Consider the following 5822-nt stretch of genomic DNA (forward strand, 5'->3'; position numbering starts at 1 on the left):
GTACTGGTGGTACGTAAGTATTAGCAGCAAAATGTACCTACAGTATAATAAGTAAAAGTATAGTACCACACCTGTGAATATACTACACCACAACACAAAGTCCCTGTAGACACTTTACTTGGTGATACGTAGTATTAGCAGCAAAATGTACCTAAAGATAATAAGTAAAATACTAGTACCACACTGTGAATATACTACACCACAACATAAGTCCTGCATGTAGAACTTTACTTGGTGAGTACGTAAGTATTAGCAGCCAAAATGTACCACAGTATAATAAGAAAAGTACAGTACCACACTGTGAAATACTACCAACCACAACACACAGTCCTGCATGTAGAACTTTACTTGGTGAGTCGTAGTATTAGCAGCAAAAATGTACCTAAGTATAAAAGTATAAAAGTACTAGTACCCAACGTGAATACTACAAACAGCATAAAGTCCTGCTGTTACTTTACTTGGTGAGTACTAAGTATTAGCAGCAAAATGTACCTAAAGATATAAGAAAAGTACTAGACCACACTGTGATATACACACCACAAACAAAGTCCTGCATGTATAACTTACTTGGTGAGTACGTAAGTATTGCAGCAAAATGTACTTAAAGTATAATAAGTAAAAGTACTAGTAACACTGTGAAATACTACACCACACACAAAGTCCTGCATGTAGAACTTACTTGGTGAGTACGTAAGTATTAGCAGCAAAATGTACCTAAAGTATAATAGTAAAAGTACTAGTACCACACTGTGAATTATACACCACAGCATAAAGTCCTGCAGTATAAACTTACTTGGTGAGTACGTAGTATTAGCAGCAAATGTACTAAAGTATAATAAGTAAAAGTACTAGTACAGTGAAAATACTACACCACAACACAAGTCCTGCATGTAACTTCTTGGTGATTAGTAATTAGCAGCAAAATGTACCTAAAGTATAATAAGAAAAGTACTATACACACTGTGAATATACTACACCACAGCATAAAGTCCTGCAGTAGAACTTTACTTGGTGAGTACGTAAGATTAGCAGCAAAATGTACTTAAAGTCTAATAAGTAAAGTACTAATACCAGTACCACACTGTGAAAATACTATCCCACAACAAAGTCCTGATGTTAACTTTACTTGGTGAGTATGTAAGTATTAGCAGTAAAATATACCTTAAAGTATAATAAGTAAAAGTACTAGTACCACACTGTGAATATACTACACCACAACATAAAGTCCTGCATGTTGAACTTTACTGGTGAGTATGTAAGTATTGCAGTAAAATGTACTCAAGTATAATAAGTAAAAGTACTAATTCTGCAGAAAAAGATCCCTGTCAGAGTTTTACTATCTATATATATGATAGCCTTTGGATAAACAGCTGTGTGTTGCTAGGTAACTAGGACTACAGTTGAAAATTAGCTGACTGGCAACACTGGTGCATTTACAGAAATTTTGATAATGTGTATTGTTCCTAATCAAATAAATGCAATCTACTACTACTACTTTATAGCTTTATAGACACTTCACCCTTTATCAAAAAGTTCAAATCAAACACATCTGAAGGGTGTTTTTGGGAATGAAAAAGTAGTAAAAAGTACAATGTTTACCTCTTAATCAGTGGAGTCAAGTATGAAGTTACATAAATGGGGATACTCAAGTAAGTACAAGTACCGAGATTTAGTAGACAATACAGTCGAAATCAGGGCTGTAGTACTGGTCTTGGACATGTTTCTATGGTCGTCGGACTCGCTAGTATTGGACTCGGATTGTCTCGGTCTCTGGTTTGCCAGATCTGGTTGTGGTCTGGACCGAGTCCAGGTTTTTTTATTTGTGTTGATAATGATATGGAGGGAAAGTGAAACCCAAATATTGTCTTGATACTGTCTGCAGAGACCTTCTTTTCGTCCTGGACTCGGTTTGTCTTGGACTCAAACCTCTTTGACTCGGTCTTGTCTTGGACTCAAACTCTCTTGGACTTTGTTTGTCTTGGACTCGACTAGTCCTGGTCTTGACTCGACCGACTCAACTTCAAACCTGGTTGACTCGGTCTTGACTTGGACTCAAACCTTTTTGGACCTCGGTCTTGACTTGGACTCAAACCTTTTTGAACTCGTTCTGCTTGGACTCAAACCTCTTTGGACTCGATCTTGCCTTGGACTCAACCTCTTTGGACTCGGCTTGACTTGGACTCAACTAGTCCTGGTCTTGGACTTGTCTTGGACTCAACTAAGTGGTCTTGACTACAGCCCTGTCAAATAAGCTTAAATGGCTAAATGTAATTAATGGCTTTTTGGACTCGGTTGACTTGGACTCAAAACCTCTTTGGACTCTGTCTGTCTTGGACTCAAACCTCTTTGGACTTTGTCTGTCTTGGACTCGACTAGTCCTGTCTTTGACTCGACTTGACTCAGACTCAACCTTTTTGAACGCGTCTTGTCTTGGACTCAAACCTCTTTGGACTCGATCTTGCCTTGGACTCAAACTCTTTGGACCGGTCTTGACTTGGACTCAACAGGTCCTGGTACTTGATGTCTTGGACTCAACTAAGGTGGTCTTGACTACAGCCCTGGTCAGAATAGCTTTAATGGCTAAATGTAATTATGGCTTTTGGACTCGGTCTTGACTTGACTCAAACCTCTTTGGACTCTGTCTGTTTGGGACTCAAACCTCTTGGACTTTGTCTTGTCTTGGACTCACTAGTCCTGGTCTTTGACTGACTTGACTCGACTCAAACTTTTTGAACTCGGTCTTGTCTTGGACTCAAACTCTTTGGACTCGATCTTGCCTTGGACTCAAACCTCTTTGGATCGGTCTTGACTTGGACTCAAATAGTCCTGGTCTTGGACTTGTCTGGACTCCAACTAAGGTGGCTTGACTCCAGCCCTGGCAGAATAAGCTTTAATGGCTAAATGTATAATGGCTTTTTGGACTCGGTCTTGTCTTGGACTCAAACCCTTTGGACTCGATCTTGCCTTGGACTCAAACCTCTGACTCGGTCTTGATTGGATCAACTAGTTCCTGGTCTTGACTTGTCTTGGATCAACTAAGGTGGTCTTGACTACAGCCCTGGTCAGAATAAGCTTTAATGGCTAATTGTGTGCACACATACAGGCATTTAAACTCATTATCTATCTATTTAATCTATCTATCTCTCTATCTATATCTATCTATCTATCTATCATCATATCTATCATCTACTATCTATTCTCTATATTTCTATATCTATCTACTCTATCTATCTTATCTATCTATCTATCTATCTATTCTATTTTACTAGACTTAAGTTCTTTATTTAGTTAAATTCCACCACAGTACAGAAGTTATTTATCATTGTTGCCGGGTCCGTGTTGTTGATATTCATGTAAACGGAGCAAACTGGAGAGGAGGTTGAGAAAGATGAGCTCCAGCTATGAGTCGCATGACGACTGCTCCAGCCCAACAATCAGGTGCGAGGGCGGTACATAGTCCAAATTTTAAGCGGCGCGCAGACGGCCGAAACACACGAGAATGAATATCCCGGTCTCACCGGTTTCAACCGGTCCGTGTTGGAAGCATGAGCTTAGAGGAGAGCACCTTGCACGCATTAAAAAAAACTCTGCTCTCCAACAGTGTGTGCTAATAGAGCCAGAAATAAAACTATTTTTACTTTCGTGATTATGACCCGATACCGCTCAAAGTGTGACTCCGTAATATGTGTTGTTAGCTTAGCTTACATTAGCCAGCAGACTCGAATCCATCATTGACTTTTCCATTAGCACGCTAGGTGTTGCTATTAGCCTGCTGAGGAGTCGGCTGTAATCACTTGACACCAAGAAAAGACAGATGTGTTTAGACTGGCTGAAGACAGGAAACAATAAGCTGTGGTAAACTGCGGAAAAGCTTTTTAATACAATCGCCAAGAATCGATAAGTATCCAACGTAACGGCATTTTTTACAAATCGGGCGCTGTCGGTGTCACCCAGGCTAGCTGCTAGCTAGACGTTAGCTTGTTGCTATCGAAGGTTAGGCGCAGGCTAAGCGTGTGCCATGAATAACGTTACACGTTCCTTTGCATAAGAGGATAATATTCCAGTCTTACAGCTACAAGTCACATTGTTAACCACACTTTTCCGCGACGGGCGGACACACACACCAGGTGAGGTGAGCCCGATCAACGTGAAGCTAACTTACCTAGCATGTGCAACGTTAGCATCGGATAGACACAGCGTGTGCTAGCGTTAGCGTCCGTCAGTTTCCAGCGCGATGGGGGTCTGTTGCGGCCACATTACCTACGCTAGCACATGGTTGTTTTTTAATCGCGTTGTAGCAGGGACTGGCGTGATGTCCACGAGCTGTTGTCCAACGCTTTAATTTTAAGTCGTAGTAAACAAGTCTATGAGTCGGGTTTGGGGGGGTGAATGCGGCTCTAAAGCGCCAAGTTAGCCAGGTGGGGCGTTGCCGTTTGTTCAATTTTTTTTTTTATTAATTTTTTTTATCACTTATTTTAGGTTACATTCTTTCCCCCCCCCCCCTTACTCTTTATCGTACAAATTTGTTGTAGTATTGTTTTCCTCTTGTACACTTGTATTTGGCTTGTTCGATTTCAAGTTTTTATTTATTATCTATTTAGAAAAGAAGAAGAAACCAGCTTACCCCCCTTACATTTTACTTTTTTTCCACTATTGTGCACATTTTGCTTCCACATATAAGTCCATAGCAGAGGACAGATACGTAGACGCATAAACAACAGAGAATACCATAAAACCAATCGTAATGTTTGTTTTTAACATGGATAAGAAAGTGTTTGCTAACTATTGCTTAACATCCGGACTCAGACCATGTTCTATGGTTGGACTCGGACTGCTCTCGCCACTGGTCTTGCCCAATATGGCTTGTGGGTCTGACGAGTCCAGGTGTCTTTATTATGTTGATAATAATATTGGTAGGGAACAGTGAAACCCCAATGATTGTCTTGATACTGTCATGCATAGACCTTCTTTTTCTTCCTGGACTCGGTCTTTCTTGGACTTGAACCTCTTTGGACTCGGTCTTGACTTGGATCGATATCCTGGTCTTGGACTTGACTCGGACTCGACTTGACTCACGACTCAAACTTTTTGGAACGGTCTTGACTTGACTCGACTAGTCCTGGACTTGACTGGACTTGATCGACTCAGACTCAACCTTTTCGGACTCCGTCACGACTGAGCTTGACTAGTCGGTCTTGGACTTGAACGACTTGACTCAGACTCGAACCTTTTTGGACTGTTCTTGATCTTGGACTCGACTAGTCCTAGGTCTTGGACTTGACTTGACTCAAACCTTTTTGGACTCGGTCTTGACTTGACTCGACTAGTCTGGTTTGGACTTGACTCTACTTGACTCGACAAACTTTTTGGACTCGGTCTTGACTTGACTCGACTAGTCCTGTCTTGGACTTGACTAGACTCAGACTCAAACACTTTTTGGACTCGGCCTTGACTTGCACTGCAGCTGGTCTTGGACTGACTTGGACTAGACTCGACTCAGTCTCAAACCGTTTGGAGCGGTCTTGACTTGACTCGACTAGTCCTGGTCTTGGACTTGACTCGACTCAGACTCAACCTTTTGGACTCGGTCTTGATTGGACTCGACTATCCTGGTCTTGGACTGACTTGGACTAGACCTGACTCAGTCTCAAACCTGTTTGGATCGGTCTTGACTTGGACTACGATCATCCTGGTCTTGGACTTGAATTGGTCAGAATAAGCTTTAATGGCTAAATGTAATTAATGGCTTTTTGGACTCGGTCTTGACTTGGACTCAAACCTCTTTGGACTCTGTCTGGTCTTGGACTCAAACCTCTTTGGAC

This window comes from Etheostoma spectabile, chromosome 5 (assembly GCF_008692095.1).
Source record: "Etheostoma spectabile isolate EspeVRDwgs_2016 chromosome 5, UIUC_Espe_1.0, whole genome shotgun sequence".
NCBI lineage: Eukaryota > Metazoa > Chordata > Actinopteri > Perciformes > Percidae > Etheostoma > Etheostoma spectabile.